The 20,067-nt window shown below is 43.4% G+C and overlaps 1 protein-coding gene across 7 annotated transcripts in view; it reads right to left on the bottom strand.

Annotated features, from left to right (window-relative positions):
* The window catches only part of PIK3CB (phosphatidylinositol-4,5-bisphosphate 3-kinase catalytic subunit beta), a 191,717-nt gene that overhangs the window by 110,429 nt on the left and 61,221 nt on the right, over window positions 1-20,067 (bottom strand). The window lies entirely within an intron of this gene.

Below are 20,067 nucleotides of genomic sequence, written 5' to 3'. Positions count from 1 at the left end.
AAATAATAGTTATGCTGTGTGTCAGACTTCATAAACACCCACAGGCTATATACGATTTGTAATTATAGCTTTATATGCAGGGGGTATTGTTTGTGCAATTCATTGACAACCTCTTTGTCTAAGTATAGTATTAGGGAATATCTTTATGAGACGTTATAGTCAAGCACACACTAGAACTATAGGAAAGTACCCCCCACCCCATTTATTGGGAGGCATATGGGTTTACACCCTTAGATTCTAATCCTATTGCAGATTAGTTTTAGAAAAGAGTCTATAAATCAACTATGAAGCCTAATCACTGTGCTATCTAAGAACTTGACTGACTCTTGAAGAATGTATTAAATAGTTAAATGGCTGACAGTCCACTTTATAGCAACAGTCTCACATAAGTACAAAAAACAGTAAAACATCTTCAAGATGTAGAAGCAGACATCTATTCCACTCAAGTGTGCACATATCTAGGACGCTGAAGCCAGAAAACTTTGCTCAGTCCCTTATGGGAGCCCCCCTGCCCTCGGGCTCCTCCAGAGGCTATTTAAGGGTGGTGCTGCCACAACCCTCCTCAGTTCTTTCACACGAGAATCCATGATCCACCTTCCAATACAGAGGGGATGGAGGGTGGATCATGGAATACACATCTGCACCCACATCTCAAAAAACAAGTTAGTTACAGTACAGGTAATTAACCGATTTTTCTTCAAGTGGCTGCAGGACTTTATTCCACACAGGTGACTCACAGGCAGTAATGGAAGGAGGTGGGGCTTGGAGTCAGCTTAAACAGCAACTGAAGTACCGCAAGCCTGGCTTGACACGAGTAATTGGACATGGCTGAGGTCTCATTTCTTGGTAGACAGGATTAGGGAAGTAAATAGATCAGCAGGATAGAAACAAAAATGTCTGAACTAGCTAAAATAAGGGGGAGCAGTCAGGGAAACATTTACAATAGATAAAATACGTCGGATGTTGCATGGACAGAGCATGCTGTACAGGGAATAGTTTCTGCAAGCGATCCAGCTATATTCACTTCTTGGACCAGATCCTGTGCTCCATTTAGGACTAAATCAAGAATTGCCTCTCCTCTTGGGGGTTCCAGGACTAGCTGCTCCAAGCAGCAGTCATTTAAGGTGTCAAGAAACTTTACTTCTGCATCTCGTCCTGGGGTGACACATATCCAGTCAATGCGGGAATAGCTGACATCCCCCATTATTATTGAGTTTTTTAATTCTTATAGCCTCTCTAATCTCCCTGAGCATTTCACAGTCATCATCCTGGTCAGGTGGTCGGTAATATATCCTTACTACAACATCATATATCTTATTATTATAGATTGGAATTACTATCTATAGAGATTCAATGGTATAGTTTGGTTCATTTAAGATTTTTACTTCATTTGAGTCTATGCTTTCTTTCACGTAAGTGCCACTCCCCCACCAACACGACCTGTTCTGTCCTTTCAATATATTTTGTACCCTGGTATTACTGTGTCCCATTGATTAACCTCACTCCACTAATTTTCTGTGGTGCCTATTATAGCAATATCCTCATTTAATACAAGGCATTGTAGTTCACCCATCTTATTATTTAGACTTCTAGCATTTGTATATAAGCACTTCAAAAATCTGTCACTTTTTAACAGTCTGCTATTACATGATGTAATTGAATGGACCTCTTTTTCATTTGACTGTTTCTCATTAGATCCTACCCATACTTCATCATCTTCCATCCTCTCCTCCTCACGAGGAGGCAGAGAACCTCCATTAATAGATCCTCCCCTAAGGGATGTGTCTGTCCAAACCACATGCTCCTTCACACTTGTCGGGTTTCCCCCAGCCCTTAGTTTAAAAACTGCTCTACAATCTTTTTAATTTTAAGTGCCAGCAATCTGGTTCCATTTTGGTTTAGGTGGAGCCCATCAGTTTAGGTCTTTACTACATTTTCTAAAAAGATCATTCAAAGCTAGGAGATGGCACAGAGGGATTGCAGAGTTGTTAGTGCTGCAGTCACACTTACCTCTTGCAACAGTCTAGGTTCTGATACAGTGAAAGTTCTGTCTCCTACAATCATGAGTCTCCCCCTATCAGTTGATAGTTATGTTCCAAGGCAACGCAGCTGCCATGGGAGGTAATGGTTGTAAAAGGAGAAGATCTCGCTCAGGTAGCTAGAGCCTAACTTATGGAGGACTTTGGCTAACATGCAGAAACTTTAAACTGTATTCTGTTCAACAGGAATCACTGCAGACAGAGGAGCACTGATGGTTATGCTCATGGCAACCTGTTCTACTAGAAAGATGCACTACTGTATTTTGTACAAACTGGAGTGTTTCAAGAGGTGTGGCTTCATTCCTAAATATATGTGAGTTACAACAGTCAAGCCTGTGTCAGAAGTTGATCTATCATCATATGGCTATGTCCATGTAGGACAGCATTGAGCACAATCTTCTGGCCCATCACAGATGCTAGTAGGCATTTTTTGGCACTATGGCTATTTGGGTATCCAATATCGCTGAGGAGTCCAGAAGGACTTCAGAAGAGCGGGGGGCGGCAGGGAACCTTTTGTAGTGATAATCAAGGTGGGACAGTGGGGGGTGCAGGGGTCCTCAGACGTCCTTGTCAACTGCTGGAAATGGCCCACCTTGATTATCACTACAAAAGGTTCCCCGCCGCCCCCCGCTCTCCTGCTGGTAGTGGCTCGCCTTGAGTGATCACTCTCCTTACAGTGTGTATGGTAACACCCATTGTTTCATGTTCTCTATGTATATGAATCTCCCCACTGTATTTTCCACTTTATGCATCCGATGAAGTGAGCTGTAGCTCACGAAAGCTTACGCTCAAATATATTGGTTAGTCTCTAAGGTGCCACAAGTACTCCTTTTCTTTTTGCGAATACAGACTAACACGGCTGTTACTCTGAAAAAAGAACTCATTCTGATGCTGTGAACACTATTCAAATACCGATATTCAATAAAGATATAGGACTGATCGAATTTTACTATATATTTTGTAACCAAGAAAACACAAACAGCAAAAAGTCCTAAGGTATTTATTTGGAATCTTTTTCTGATATCCGACATTCAATGTAATTTATCGGAAACCTTTCCGTATTTTTGGTTAGAACTAGAAATTACCCACATTAACCTGCAGTTTAGAACACTGCAAGAAGCCAGGATGTAAACTTTAACACTCTAAACACTCATTTATTGAGATGTTTATTTAACATTCTGTTAATTAGTGAAACAGATTAGATTTAGAAACAATATCCAATCATGATTCTAGTTCTGCCACTAACTGACATCATAAAGGTCAACGGAGAGCACGTATTTATACTGAAAACAGGACTGGTCACAAACACGGGACTGCTGTGAGAATGAGTCATGGGCCAAACTGTGTAACATGTGGTGACTGACTTAACAACCCTCACATCTAGTAACTGAAATTGTGCCAAGACATCTGGATGGTAAAAGGAATGATGAGAAGCATTTAAGAGATTTCAGCTAAAGGGAAAAAGTGCTATTTCAGGCTCCTAAGGTCAAAACTATGTGTGTCTACCCTCATTGTAAAAACAATTTATCATACAAAAGGAGGAAGTAATTAAGGCAGCACTTAATCTTGGTGTGTCCAGTATCTAGTTAAAGATTATTTTAGTTTACCAGCAGCATAGCTCCTTATATACCATTTGAAGTTACAAGTATTTTAAGTTGTGATTTTGCTAGATAAACACAAATATTTTCCTATGTAAAGTGCAGTTCTCTGAAATGTGAGTTTTTTAAAAAAGTACTTTGGCTTCATATTTGTGTGTCTCAGTAATTGTAGATCAATCTGCTCCATTGACAAGGTTCTTCTGTCTTAAATACTACCAATCCAAGAGACTCATCCAAGGATCTAAAAATTGAACCAGGTTAATTCCTGTTAGCATATCGCTACCAGTAATAAAGATGCTGAAAGTCAAATTATGTCTTTGTTACATCTGTATAACCATATTATGCTCCCATTTACTTTGGGGTTGCACTGGAAGGTTGTACCTGGAAGGCATAATTTGACCTGAAGAATCTTTATTATTGTTGATGGACCAGTTGTAAAGAACCCATCTTGAGTTTTGGATACCAGGCTGAGATTTATAGCAGAATCAGCTAAAAAAAATTAATTTGTTAACTGAGCAAATTTGAACTATAACCATTTAAACACAAACATGGGACCCTGCAGTAAGTCAAGCAATAGCATAACAGCTGATGTGTTGTATTAAACAACTATTTTATTGAAATTTTTGTTCTCTAAAAATACACTTCAGTAGATTTGCATGTTTGGGTCTGTGTTTCAAGCATGAGACCAGGTTGGAATACCAACAGTTTCAAAGTTTTCAGTCTCTGAGGAAACTTATAAAGTCATTTTGAGCACCCTTTCAGTTGGTGCTCCAGGTTGCCTTTATTCCTACCACAGCCAGTTCCTTTGAAAAGCAGGCAGGAACTCCTAAATAAAAGCTGATAAAAATATAAGTGTATACAAAAAAGGTAAAGCACTGAAATATAGATCCTCAGAGAACAAGTATTACAGGTAAGGAATATTTTGTCCAAGGGAACCACGAGAAGGGCTACATATATAGTTCCAAGTGACAGAGGATCAAATCTCTTTCATGGACATCCACTGATGTGGATGCTGCTCATGGATTAGATCTGCTCTTTCCACTACAACAGGAATAGTTTAGGCTTCCTTATTACATTTCCTTCCTCCTGGACTCTGGCAGCACTACTCTCTGAGCCTGCTTCATTCTGCCACCACCTGACAGAGAATGGGGTTAGTCTCACTGCTCACTACTATGGGAACAGTGAGAATCCTTCCTTTCAAACCAATGGGAAAATAAAATAATTGATTTTTTATTTTTATTTTTTAATATTCTCTACCTGTTGTGACATTTGTCACAGCGTGAACTGACCCAGTAAGATGTATGCGGCTCAGCCTCACATCTGTGCCAGGTGTAGCCAGCTTCCCCAGGTGAAGGAAATTAATCCAGGGGTAACACAATGGGAATCTGTGGCTCACTAACCAGGCCTTTTGGGAATATATAAAAGGCAACCTGAATTCTGTTAGGGACAAGCAGATAGTCCAGCAAGGAATCGAGGGTCATGGAGGGGACCAGGGGAGAGGCTGTCCACAGGAAATGCTTGTCAGGAGCTACCTGCAGGGAGGGACAGGAACAAAAAATGTTTAAGATGGGAGTAATGAATTGGTGAACCTGTAGGAGGCTGAAAATTTCTAGGTTTAAAATTCATCTGTTTTGATAGTAAACCAGTCCCCAGGAGTAGAGAGCAATTACAAAGTACCAAAAGTGGTGGTTTCGTTTGGCTGCAGAAGGAGAAAAACTGATGCAGCAGCAAAGTCCAAAAATGGTTTAGGACAGCGTGGTACAAAACTTCCTTTTAGAGCAGCCTGCAGATCCTGGGTGCTGAATCTGTATCCCCTTTCAGCTCTCTCAGTGTGTTTGTATATGTCAAAGTAATCTAGCCCAGCTTGCCATTTATCACCCCTTCCACTGTTTCCCTCAGCAATATTTCAGTTGCCAACATTGGTAAAAGAAGGAATACCTCTGTTTTTGGCTGGAGAGAGCATACTCAAAAAGGTAATTCTGGAACAAATTAGGGCACTGACCATGGAAAAAAGAAGCAAAGACTGGAGTCTACTTTTTGTTTAAGCCATTTCATCTTCCATTATTTATACAGCCACCAAAAAGTGAACCTCACAAAACATATGATTGTTTTTATATTATCCTAATCAACATCAAATGCAGTGTCTTATCTTTATGAAACCATCTAGTAAGCTAAATGCTATACAGCACCATAATATACTAAAAACATGCTTTTAGTACAGTATGATTGTGTTTAATTGGTTTCCAATATTTAAACAGCTTTCTATCAAAGATAATTGTAGACAGTTTTAAAACTGAAGTTAAAACTTGATTCACAAAAGTAAAAATTTACAAAATATATGATCTTTCCCCAAGGTAATTACTTACATTTCCTTATGAAAACAGTAATCTTTGCCGTCTTTGCCGAAAACACAGGTATAATTTTTTTTTTTAATCTTTAGAGCAGGGGTCGGCAACCTTTTAGAAGTGGTGTGCTGAGTCTTCATTTATTCACTTTAATTTAAGGTTTCGAGTGCCAATAATACATTTTAACATTTTTTAGAAGGTCTCTCTCTATACGTCTATATATTATATAACTAAACTGTTGTCGTATGTAAACAAGGTTTTCAAAATGTTTAAGAAGCTTCATTTAAAATTAAATTAAAATTCTGATCTTACACCACCGACCTGCTCAGCCCGCCGCCGGCTTGGGGTTCCATTCACCTAGGGCAGCAGTGGGCTAAGCAGGGCCTGAGGCCAGGACCCCGGCTGGCAAGGGGCCGGCAGCCAGAACCCCAGACCGGCAGTGGGCTGAGCGGGGCCAGGGGCCAGGACCCCAGATCAGCAGTGGGCTGACCAGCCCGCTGCCAGTCTGGGGTTCTGTCCGTGGGCTCCTGCCAGCCAGGGTCCCAGCTGCCGGCCCTGCTCAGACCGCTGCTGGTCTGGGGTCCCGGCCCTATCCACATAGAGTAGGTACCTACCTTCTCCCTGGTTCTAGCCATTCTCTTCCTCTCTCTACACTGAGATGAGGGTGGGAGTGCGCTGAGAACAGGGCTGGGGGTCATCTGGGCAGTTCCCATTTGGTGCGAGGGATGAAGGTGGGAGTGTGTGCAAGAGCTCCCGTTTGGTGGTGGGGGTGGGGATGCGGGGGGTGCAAGAGTCAGGGCATGGGGTGTGGGGGGGCTGGGTATGTGTGGGGGGTGCCGGAGTCAGGGCTGGGTTGTGGGAAGGTTCAGGGGGCAGGGCACAGGGCTGGAGTGTGTGAGGGGGTGCAGGGCACAGGGCTGGAGTGTGTGGGGGGTTGCAGGGGTCAGGGTAGTGGCCTGGGGTCATGGGGGTGCTCCCAGCCCCCTGCCCTGAGCGGCTCACGGCAGGGGGCTGGAGGGGATATGCCGATGCCACCCCCTTCCCCAAGGTCCCCGGAGCAGAGAGTGCGCTGCAGCTCCGCTTTTCCCTCTCCCCTCCGTAGCAAGGGCCTTCAGCTGATCAGCCGCAGGGAGGGAGAGGGGCAGGAACCCAGCACGCTGGGGGAAGAGACGGGGGGGGGAAGTGGGAAGCTTGCCTGCCCACAAGGAGAGAGCGGTGGGCAGGGGGCGGAGAAGAGCAGGCCGGGCAGGGCAGGATTTTAAATGGCACGCTGCTTTCTACCAGGGTAGGCAGACGGTGGCGTGCCATTAAAAATTGGCTCATGTGTCATCTTTGGCACACATGCCATAGGTTGCCGACCCCTGCTTTAGAGCTTTTTCAGGGGGAAAACATTTTTTTTTTAAAAAAAACTCCAAAAGGGAAGGAAGGCTGCATTTATTTTCATTAAGAAAGTTAAGAATTCTACTTATGCACATGTGCCATAGAACAAGACCAGAGTCTAAAACGCAGATAAGGTTAAACAAATTTTTAAAAAAGTAATAAAATTTTATGCCAATGAATGAATAACTGCAAAGCTTTCAAGTTGTGTTATGAAAATTTTGGATAACAGCTGGGTTTAGCTACAACCAGAAAAATTTACCCCCTAAGGAATGGCACAATGAAAATAAAGCAATTCAATTCAAGATCTCAATTCTGCAAAAATTATACACATGCTTAACTTTAATTACTAAAAATATTTTAAAAAGAGTCTTATTGAGGTCAGCAGGGTTACTCCTGGGATAAAGTGTTTAAGTCTTTGCAGGAAGCAGGTCCAATATTGCAAAGGAGAAATGCAAGTCTTCTATCTTGTATATAGCCAATCTCAGTGAGCTTTGTGATGTAGCAACATTATGTACATCAGAATATCATGGTAAACGTACACAAAATTATTGTTCTCACTAACCTTAGCACATGGTAGACACCTTTTTATGAAGCATTAAGAGAAAAATTTCCTTGAAAAATATCAATGTTAACTAATCCTAAATATTAGAACGCTAACGGCTTCAAGAATAACAACTTCATCCTGAATTATATTGGACTGTATGGTACTCTGAGGCTAAAAGCTGAACTCTGAATTTATTATAAATCAGGGTATGATTCTTACATGTTTAATAAGAAGCATCATATTACTACACTAAAAATCATTTAAAAATTCCAATTCCAGCACATCCTTAAGTTCAGAGAGGCGTTGTCTCAGAGTAATGTCTATATATTGTTTACATTATGTTTGAAAATTGAATTCAGAAAGTGTTGCCATTCATCCAGTTTAAACACAAATACTGGATAGCTATTCTGGGGACAAGAACTTTGTTGGCCTGTAGGGATGAGAGTGTGAGAGACAGAAATGAGTTAAAGAATTTAATTTATAACTTTTATTAACACTTTCCCTTTCAGTAGTCTGACAATCCTACATACTTTCTTTAAAAGTAATTATCAGCAGAAGACTATAGTCTATGAGAAACATCTTGCACCTCCATCAGCATCCATTTTAAATCATATGTGGCATATATCATCAAGTTATTGACATCCAAAATTAATCCAAGTTAGCTCAGTCCTTTTAAAATAAACATGTTGGATCTTGTCTTGTATGTTTAGGTTGGCAATTTTCCTTTTCTCCTGAACTCCATACTCCAGAGATTAAATGTTTAAATAGGGACCTGACAGAGTGTGGCGTTCCATTATTTTAAAATTAACAAAACAAAACCATAAAGCAGTACCTCATCTGCTAACATGAAGAATTACAAATTATTCACCAGAACAGAATGAAAGAGTGTGGGGCGCTGGAAAGAAAAAACAAATGTATCAGCAATATAACGTAAAATACTGAAGGCCTGATTATGACACCCTTACTTATGTCCAGTAGCACTTACTCTCCTGAACAGTCTCATAAGGCAAGAATACAATCTAATCCTATATGAATTCTTCATATACTTTAGAAATCAGTAGTAATTTGTACATCTGAAAGCATATTGTGTACCCCATCACCAGCCAAGACGTGGTCAGAATTCCTTTAAAATGAAATACCAATACTTGACCTCAAACTGATATACTGAAAACTGGCATAAAATGTTCAGATATGCACTAAGAAAAGGTAGTGCTCCATCATGCAGGAACTGTCTTTTTGTTCTGTGTTTGTACAGCACCTAGCATAATGGGGTCTTGGTCCATGACTAGGGCTCCTAGATACTACAGTAATACAAATAATAAATATTAAATCAGTTTATTTTAAGCTGCCTCTTTCAAATAGAAAGCCACAATTTAAATATCTACAAGGGACTAGCTTAAATGATGTGTATTTGATCAACTGAGTAAAACTTTTAAATACAGAAAAGCCTTTTCTATTCTAGTTTTCGCTGAAAACTAATATGAAGTTTTAAGTAGAAGGTAACAACATGAAAAAACTAAATTTGCTCCCATTAACTTTGTCAATTTAAAGTTCTACTTGCCCAATATTTAACTTTGTGTTGTAATAACTTGTTGCAACCGTTAAACACCACATGTCAAGATGAACACCATTGCCATCAATACAGTCTTTATTTACTACTTTTTCTGTCATGTGGCAGTCAAGAGACTGAGTAAGACTCTTGCAGCACTGAAAACAGTTAGAAAAGGCCACAACAATATCTCACTGTCCCTGGCAGACTAGAGGACAATCTAACCACAGTAATATACTAGGAAACAGCAGCAGCGTAACACATAGGTCTAAGGACAAGAACACCAGGCATTGACAACATCATCTTTGTAATCATTTTTCTAAATACGTAAACATTCAATACTCTAAAAATCAATAAAGAACCATGAAAGGAAACATTTGAGAATGAAGGAGAGAAGGGTATCTGGTGACAAAGCTGGATAAGCAAGTTAGAATATGAAGTGTGGTTTGTTATACTTTATGACATTTTCAAAATAAAACGTCAACAAAAAACCCTTCTTCCTTACTCAAGGGAGAAATTCACATCCCTCATGCAGAGCTTGTGAATGGGATGTGTCCAAGGGAACTGATGCACACATTGGGTGATATATGGAACTGAAAACTTTTCTTCACTTAAAACTGAAAGTCAGTGTAAGAGAAGTCCCTAGCCCCAAGATCTCAGTCTATACGAGACAAATGATGGAAGAAAAAGCATTAGTATTTCCATTTTACAAATAAGAACTAAGGTACAGACAGATTAAGTGCTTAGCCCAAATTCACACTGCAAGTCTGTGGATTTTTCTTGGGTCAATTGCATTTCCTGAACAGAGTGGAAGCACTGCGGCCTTGCTACATTTTGGCCACCTGCAGCTGTACAGGTCAATTTCAACTTAAATCGTTCAACAATTAAAAAAAAAAAATACAAATAGCATGATTAAAAACACTGAAGTCAGTGAAGCCAGAAGATATTTTCATCCGAGTACTTTCATACACAACTGGCATTCCAAAATTATGGCAAAGCTTATAAAATTCAAAACATCTAAAACGTTGCCATGAAGAGGTTTTTCTAAATCATAAATTACTAAAAATATTGCATCTATTTCCCAGGAGTCTGTTTAAACTGGCATGAACTGACTATATGCAATAAGAGACTAGATAGCCCCTTTTAGTGAGGACTGTTGATGAAATTCGATTTTAAAAAAATAAACAGCATTTACCTTTCTGAGAAAATGTAGACACATAATATGGCATATATTTTAAGCTTATTGCTTTAATTGTTGGGTAATATTTAGACTGGTATGAAAAAGATGTGTATGAATTTAAGCAATCAAGATAGATTTCTTCCTTTTCTTTTTAAACTAAATATACAAGTAAGCATTTCCAGCATCAAAAATTAAGAATTGTTGGGCTTTTTATATGGTTTTGTTCAGTTAATTTTTGTAGCCTTATTTCATTTTAACATTATTCTACCACCTCCCTCATATTTTAATCTGCATTAAACAACAAAAGTTGAGGACAAGATTTTCAAATGTGAGTACCTACAGCTGAGCTTCTACTTCCATATTTATATAGTTAAATAAAAACAGTTATCACTGGGTAGTTAAACCTCCCAATGACTCCAAGTACATTTGTAGGTTCTCAAAACAAGTGATAAAAAAATCAGGCCTCTGTTACTAAAGTTACAAGCTTAATTTTAGGCACCCCAGTTTGAAAAGTCTGTCTTGAATTTAATTAGCATTACTCCTGGGGGAATTCTGTGTCACTGTGCAATGCAGAATTGTGCAGAAATTAACACTGTGTGCGCAGAATTTCCTTTCCCCCACAGAAATGGACTACAGTGCTGCTGGCCACCACTAGCGGCTGCCGAACCTGGAAAAGCCCAGCTCACACATAGAAGACACTGCCAGTGGGAGGTGGAGGGAGCTAGAGGGTTCCTAGCAGCTGCAGTTCCCAGCACACCCTAAGGGAAGGAGGCAGCAGCGAGCAGGAAACTCCATGCAAGGTTGGGACCAAGCATCCGGCTGTTTCTCCCTCTGGATCCCTGGGCTCTGTGGGGGAGGAAGGGAGACAAGTGTCTGGGGTGTGGGGGCCATGGCTGGGCTCTGATGGGGGGAGGGTATGCACCATTGGTGTACAGAAGGATTTGGTCATGGGGTTCACGGAGAAGTTGAGGCATGTATGTGATAGCACTCCCCCACACTGACTTTAGTGACTATAGTGACTCCCCTCACTATACAGCTGACTTTTCTCACTCCACTACAGTAAAAATCAGTTTTGATTGGTCAAGAAGCAAGGGGGATTAAAAAGGGGTCAGCGACGCAGCTGCTGTACACGAACTCCATCTGAACTTTCTTACCGCTGTTCTCAGAATGTGTTTCCATCTCCACTGGGGCCACTAGGCACTACTGTAATACAAACAGGAATAATGCACACACTACATAGAGGATTTATTGTAGAGTGCTGTTTGAAACTTTCAAACATTCTGATTGAGTTCTGTTTAAATTTCAAAGTATTTGATAACCTCTTGATTTTATGCCAAGTATTGACAAAACATTGAAATGAAGAGATAACGATATGGATATTTAATCTGAAGGATTTGACCATTTTTATGAAGTATTTTAACTTGCAGTATTTTTTAAGAATTTAGGCAGCCCCTCAAAACAAGGGGCTTGCATTCGGGTTTGCAGTAAGAGTTTCAGTACTGCTTAAATAAAGACACTTAAATGTTCAGTATTAACTAACCTACTGCAGTCAAGAAGGGAATATTTGCTTTCCTTAGTTATGAAAAATACCAGTTCACAGGTCTGTGACGTTGCACCCCATAATGCTTTATGGAAATATGCTTATGAAAGTAAATATGACATAACTGGAATATGTTTTATGCTAGATATGTCATGTAACATCTCTGCAAAGGTTATGATCTACTGGATATATTCATCTTATTTGTATGAATGTATCACTTTTGTATTCAAAGTTAGGAATATTGGCTATGTACTTGCTTAATTTTAAGTAGCCTCAGTGAAGCAGTTGGTCAGCTTTCTGAGAAAAGACTATTTTTGGCCATGACAGTAAGTGCCCAATCAAGAAACACTTAAGCTAACCATGAACTTGGAGATGCCAATCCACATCTGACCGTTCCCGGGAATGCGGCCTGGCTGGTAAGGAACTCAGTCATGCACGGACATGTGACTTGCCCATGTGACTCCAAATCTCCATCTTGGAGCTGGATTTTGGATAGGAGAGAGGAGGGGGTCTCCACCCACAAGAGAAAGTCTATTTAAGCCCCTGGGAGACCCCTCCATTCTGTCTTAAACTGGCACAAAAGATAACCTCTCCACCCCAAAAGGATACCTGAAAGAAACTGGAACAAAGGGCAGTAACCACAGGGGTGTCAGTGATTGCTGGACCCAGACAAAAAGGAGGCTAGTCTGTAAAAGAAACTTATTGGAATATTTCCGAGGGTGAGATTTCATCTATAATCACTTTCTTACTTATCAGGCTTAGACTTCCGTGTTTTATTTTATTTTGCTTGGTAATTCACTTTGTTCTGTGTGTTATTATTTGGAACCAATTAAATCCTACTTTTTGTATTTAATAAAATCACTTTTTACTTATTAATTAACCCAGAGTATGCATTAATACCTTGGGGGGGGGGGTGGGAAACAGCTGCGCATCTCTCTCTATCAGTGTTATAGAGGGCGAACAATTTATGCGTTTACCCTGTATAATCTTTATACAGGGTAAAATGGATTTATTTGGGGTTTGGATCCCCCTGGGAGCTGGGCAGCTCAGTGTTGGAGACAGGAACACTTCTTAAGCTGTTTTCAGTTAAGCCTGCAGCTTGTGTGGGACGTGGTTTAGACCCGGGTCTGTGTTTGTAGCAGGCTAGCGTGTCTGGCACAACCAGGCAGGGTTCTGAATTCCCAAGCTGCCAAGGAAAAAACAGGCTTAGAGATAGTCCCAGCACATCTATTGGTAGCTCCCAAGGGGTTTTCTGTCATCCAACCCGTCACAAGGTCCTTCTGGGCTTTCGATAGAAACACTTGATCTCTTCTTCCCTACTAATAGTGAATACAATTGGCAGCTCATCACTGTTTCAATGTGTGGGGTTACTTTAATTTTTATTCCTTTGTTTGGAGCTGCTGTAACACATGAGAAGTGTCTGTGGAGTATAATCAGACAGAAACTTTTTTTTTTCCAAAGCTGGCAATATTTTAGAATAAAAATGGTCCCCACTAAAAATCATTGTGCTGAAAGTCTGTTAAAGAACAAGCATTACAAATGGAATTCTATTTCATATGTACGAATTTTGAATTAATTCCTTTTGGAGTTTGTTATAAAAATGTAATGCATTTGAAGACCACAAGGTCCTTTCATGTTGTTATTTTTGGCCATGACCTTTCTAGGACATACTAGACTGACCTGGAAAACCAATGCATAAAGTAAAAATAACCTTTGTTCTTCTGGTTTTAACTATTCTTCCTTCATCACCACAACATGCAAGTTACATACAGATGCTAAATCACAGAATCGTAGGATTAGAAGGGACCTTGAGAGGTCTTCTAACACAGTTACCTGCACTCAAGGCAAGACTAAGTATTATCTAGACCATCTCTGACAGGTGTTTGTCTAACCTGCTCTTAAAAATCTCCAATTACAGAGATTCCACAACCTCCCTAGGCAATTTATTCCAGTGCTTAACTACCCTAACAGAAAGTTTTCCCTAATGTCAACCTAAAAATCACCTTTGTTGCAATTTAAACCCATTGCTTCTTGTCCCACCCTCAGAGGTTAACAAGAACAATTTTTCTCCCTCTTCCTTATAACAACCTTTTCAGTACTTGAAAATGGTTGTGTGTCCTTCCCCTCCGTACTAGTCTTCACTTCTCCAGACTAAACAAACCCAATTTTTTCAATCTTCCTTCATAGGTCGTATTTTCTAACTCTTTAATGATTTTTTTTCCCTCTCCTCTGGACTTTCTTCAATTTGTTCACTTCTTTCCTGATATGTGGCGCGCATAACTGGACCCAGGCCTAATCAGCACAGAGTAGAGCAGAATTACTTCGTGTCTTGTTTACAACACACCTGCTAATGAATTCCAAAATTATGTTTGCTTTTTTTGCAACGGTGTTACATTACCGATTCATATTTAGCTTGTGATCCAGATCCCTTTCTGCAGTACTCCATTCTAGGCAGTCATTTCCCCTTTTGTACGTATGCAATTGATTGTTCCTTCCTAGGTGTAGTACTTTGCATTTGTCCTTATTTGCTTCAGACCATTTCTCCTGTTTGTCCAGACCATTTTGAATTTTAATCCTATCCTCCAAAGCACTTTCAATCCCTCGCAGCTTGGTATCATCTACAAACTTTATATCTGTACTCTCTATGCCATTATCTAAAATCACTGATGAAGATATTGAACAGAACCGGACCAAGAACTGATCCCTGCAGGACCCCCCTTGATATGTCCTTCCAGCTTGACTGTGAACCACCGATAACTGTTTGGAAAACTATTACCAGAAGTAGTTATGCACACACCTTATAGTAGCCCCATCTAGGATGTATTTCCCTAGTTTGTTTATAAGAAGGTCATGCGAGACCGTATAAAATGGTTACTTACCTTCTCGTATCTGTTGTTCTTCGAGATGTGTTGTTCATGTCCATTCCAATCAGGTGTGTTCGTGTGCACATATACAGTAGCCAGAAGATTTTTCCCTAGCAGCATCTGTCAGGTCGGCCTAGATGCCCCCTGGAGTCGCACCATCATGGTGCTCAATATAGACCCCAGTCGACCCGCCACCGCTTCAGTTCCTTCTTGCTGGCTACTCCAACAGAGGGGTAGGAGGATGGGTATTGGAATGGACATGAACAACACACCTCAAAGAACAACAGTTATGAGAAGGTGAGTAACTTTTTTCTTCAAGTGCTTGTTCATGTCAATTCCAGTCAGGTGACCCACAAGACTAAATTCAGGAGGCAGGGTTGGAGTCTTCTACTGATTGGAGCACTGCTCGTCTGAAGGCTGCAGGGTCTCTGGCCTACTGGGTAATAGCATAGTGCGTGATGAAAGTATGATGTGGTCCTCCATCCACAGGGGGGACCTGCTCCAGGAATGCTGTTACTGAAGCCTGGGCCCTGGTAGAGAGCGCAGTGACTGGGGGTGTTGGAACCCCTGCTAGGATGTAGGGCTCATGAATGCAGGACATGATCCATGATGAAATGCATTGTGACAACACAGGCAGACCTTTCATTCTGTCCACCACTGCCACGAATAACTGGACCAATTTTCTAAATGGCTTCATTCTCTCAATGTAAAAGGCTAGTGCCCTGCGGACATCCAGTGAGTGAAGTCTCTGCTCCCTGCCGGTCGAGTGCAGCTTAGGGTAGAATACCAGGAGAAAGATGTCCTCGTCGATATGAACTGTGACACAACCTTCAGGAGGAAACCCTGTCCTTATAGAACACGTGTAAGGAGGCTTTGATGTTAGAGCCTTGAGCTCAGACACCCTCCTGGACGAGGTTATCGCTACCATGAATGCCACCTTGTAAGACAGGTAGAGCACGGAGCATGTCACCAACGGTTCAAAGGGTGGTCCTATGAGCCTAGAGGACCAGGGTGAAGTCCAAAGTGGGGACAGGCTGACGGATATGAGGGTACAGTCTGTCGAGTCCTTTTAAAAATCGGCTGACCATAGAGTTAGCAAACATTAAGCGGCCCCCCTGTGCCCGGATGAAAGGCCAATATGGCGGCTCAGTCTGCTCTTATTGAAGAAAACAAAAGCCCCTGCTGCTTCAGATGGAAGAGGTAGTCCAGAATGAGCAGCACTGAGGCTAGTGTTGGGAACGAAAGGCGCTGCGCCGACCACATTGAAAATCTCTTCCACTTGGCAAGGTAGGTGGCTCTAGTAGAGGGTTTCCTGCTGCCAAGGACTAGTCTAACCTGGTTTAAACAGGAACGCTCCATTGGGTTCAACCATGGAGCTTCCACACCATGAGGTGAAGCGAGACACAGTTCGGATGTTGAAGATGACCATGATCTTGCATCAGAAGGTCCTGGAAGAGTGGAAGAGTGACCGGGGCTTCCAGAGACATGACTAGGAGAGATGTGCACCAGTGCTGACAGGGCCAGGCTGGTGCTATCAATATGACCTGAGCTCATTCCCTCCGGATCTTGAGGAGTATCTTGTGAATGAGCGGTATGGGTGGAAAGGAGATGGCCTCCCCATGGAAGGAGGAACACGTCTGCCCTGGAGCCCGGGTTGTGATTCTGGAAGGATCAGAACTGCTGGCATTTCCTGTTATGTTGCATGGTAAATAGGTCTATCTGGAGAAAGCCCCACCTCTGGAAGATTGAAAACGTGACGTCCGGGCGAAGGGACTAATCGTGGATGTGAAATGACTCGCTGAGGTTGTCTGCCAGCTCATTCTGTACCCCGGGGAGATATGACGCTTGCAAGTGTATTGAATGTTCCGCACAGAAGTCCCACAGCATGAGGGCTTCTTGGCACAGGGGAGAGGAGCCTGCGCCCCCATTCGCCGATATAGAACACTGCTATTATATTGTCCATCATAACAGATACACAATGTCTCGTTAAGTGTGCACGGAAGGTCTGGAATGCTCGGCGCACTGCTCTCTGACTTTGATGTGGAGAGCCAGGTCTGCGTGAGCCCAGAGACCTTGGGTCCTGTGGTCTCCCAGATGAGCTCCCCAGCCCAAGTCTGATGCGTCCGTCGCTAGCGAGAGAGACGGCTGCGGACTAGTGAAGGAGACCCCCGAGTACACCTCCTGAGGGTCAAGCCACCACAGGAGGGAGTTAAGGACTGGAAGAGGCGGGGTCACGATCCTGTCCAAGCTGTCCCAGGCTGGGCAATACACTGACGTGAGCCACGACTGAAGAGATCAAAGCCTGAAGTCTGGCATGCTACACTACATAGTACAGGCAGCCATGTGACCGAGAAGCTTCAGGCAGTTCCTTGCTGTGGGGGTGGGAAACTGCCTGATGCCTCAAATGATATCTGTTGGGGCCTTAAATCTTGCTTCCGGCAGGAATGGCCCTGGCTTGGGTCGAGTCCAGTACTGCCCCTATAAACTCTATCCTCTGGACAGGGGACAGAGTCCATTTTGCTTCGTTTAGAAGGAGACCCAGGTTGTCAAAGGTGGCTCTGATGAATCTGACCTGAACTTCCACTTGGGTACTGGAATGGCCCTTGATCAGCCAGCCGTCAAAGCACAGAAACGCCTGTACCTGGTGCCTGCGCAGGAACACCGTAACAACTGCCATACACTTGGTGAAGACTCGAGATGCTGCTAACAGGCCAAATGGAAGGACTGTGAATTGGTAGTGGGTATTAGTCACCACAAACCTGAGGTACTTTCTGTGGGGCTGAGTAACTGCGATATGAAAATACGTGTCCTTCAAGTCGAGGGCAGCATACCAGTCTGCTGGATCCAGCGAGGGGATGATGGAGGCCAAACAGACCGTGCACAACTTGAGTTTCTTCACGAACTTGTTGAGTTCTCGCAGGTCCAAGATGGGACTGAGGCCGCCCTTGGCTTTCAGTATTAGGAAATACTGGGAATAGAAGCGCCTGAGGAACTTCTTCCACTGCCCCTAGCAATAGGAGCGAGTGCAGCTCCTGTATAAGGAATGCTCATGAGAGGGGTCCCTGAAGAGGGATGGGGAAAGGAGGTGGAAGAGCAGAAGGGCACAGAATTGGATGGAGTATCCCCTCTCTACCGTGTGGAGCACCCAGCAGTCCGAAGTAATACGGGACCATGCACAGTAGAAAGGGGATAGTCGGGGTGAAAAGGTAAGGCGGGGTGGATCCAGATCTCGCTCTTGTGCGCCATCCTTGACCACATCTTCAAAAGACCGGTTTGGCCCCTGAAGATGGCTTGGATTGTCCCGAGCTCTGGCCAAAGGATTGACACGGCCTTCTCCTGCTGTTCCGATTCCTCCTTCTGGAGCCATCTTGGCGGTTCTGATGACCAAACCATTGAGGAGGCTGTGAATAGAAGTGTCTCTGCTGCATTGAGGGCATATAGAGGCCCAGGGACCTGAGGGTGGCTCTGGAGTCTTTAAGGCTATTTATCCTTGTGTCAGTTTTTTCTGAGAAGAGAGTCTCACCCTCAAAAGGCAGGTCCTGAATGGTTTGCTGTACCTCGTAGGGGACACCATAAACCTGGAGCCATGAGCCCTTTTCCCGACCTTTCAGGAAACATCCCACGAGGGGGTGTGCAAACACGGAACACCAGGCAATGCCAAGATAGCCGTGAGGTGGACTTTAAGAGAGCCAAATGCCAGATGCGGGTCTTTCAAGTGCACTAGATAGTCCAGGATGCACGGGATTGAAGCCTGGAGTGGGAACACCTGCCGTTGAGCACACCAAATGGAAAACCTTTTCCACTTTGCTTCGTACATAATACTGGTAGAAGGTTTGCGGCTTTCCAGGAGCACCTGTCTCACCAAGTCCGAACAGGCAAGCTCAGCCTGGTTCAACCACGGATCCTCCAGACCATGAGATGGAGAGACTGAAGGTCCGGGTGAAGGAGACGACAGTGATTCTGAGAGATGAGGTTGGGGGCGAGAGGTAGACGCAGCAGGGCCCGGATCGACAGAACCAAGAGAGTGGGGTACCAGCCCTGGTGAGGCCAAGCTGGGGCCACCAGTATGACATCCGCCTTGTCCCTGAGGACCTTGAGAAGCACCTTGTGGACCAGAGGAAATGGCAGGAAGGCGTATAGTAACTGACCGGACCACGGAATCGGGAAGGCGTCTGCGATCGACCCCGGACTGTGACACCGGAAGGAGCAGAAGGTTGGGCACTTCCTGTTGGTCCGCATGGGGAACAGATCGATTCAGAGAAACCCCCAGCTGCGGAAAATGGAGTGGATAATATCTGGACGAATTGACCATTTGCGTATAAGGAAGCGTCTGCTCAAGCGGTCTGCCATTTCTGAACACCCAGCAGGTAGAAGGGCTTCCTGACAGAGAGGAGACAACCGGGCTCCACCTTGTTTGTTTAAATAAAACATGGCCGTGGTGTTGTCCGTCAACACTGCTACACAATGGCCCTGCAAGTGGGACAGGAACGCTTGGCACGCGAGGCAGATAGCCCTGAGTTCTTTGATATTGATATGCAGGGCCAGTTCCTCTACCTGCCATAGACCCTGAGTCATCAGGCTTACGAGATGCGCCCCCCAGCCCAGCACAGACGCATCCATTACCAGGGTCAGAGTGGGCTGGGGAGGGTGGAATGGGACTCCGGCGCCCACCATGTGGGGATCCAGCTACCAACACAGGGAATCGAGGGTATGCCTCTGGACGGTGAGCACCATGTCCAGATTGTCGCGGCCCGGGCGATATACGGACACCAGCAACACCTGTAGGGGCCTGAGCCTCAACCTGGCATGCTGCACCATGTAAGTGCAGGCTGCCATGTGACCCAGCAGCTTGAGACACTGCCTCGCTGTGGTAGTGGGAAAACTGCAGAGACCGGCCATTATGTGTGCAAGGGTTAGACGTCGGGCCTCTGGGAGGAATGCTCTCACTTGGTTCACATCCAGGACAGCCCCAATAAACTCTATACTTGTTGACATTGAGAATGATGCCCAAGCGGTCAAACTTGTCTC

The sequence above is a fragment of the Caretta caretta genome, chromosome 9 (assembly GCF_965140235.1).
Source record: "Caretta caretta isolate rCarCar2 chromosome 9, rCarCar1.hap1, whole genome shotgun sequence".
In the NCBI taxonomy this organism is placed as follows: domain Eukaryota; kingdom Metazoa; phylum Chordata; order Testudines; family Cheloniidae; genus Caretta; species Caretta caretta.
This window is presented reverse-complemented; position numbering and strand designations above follow the sequence as displayed.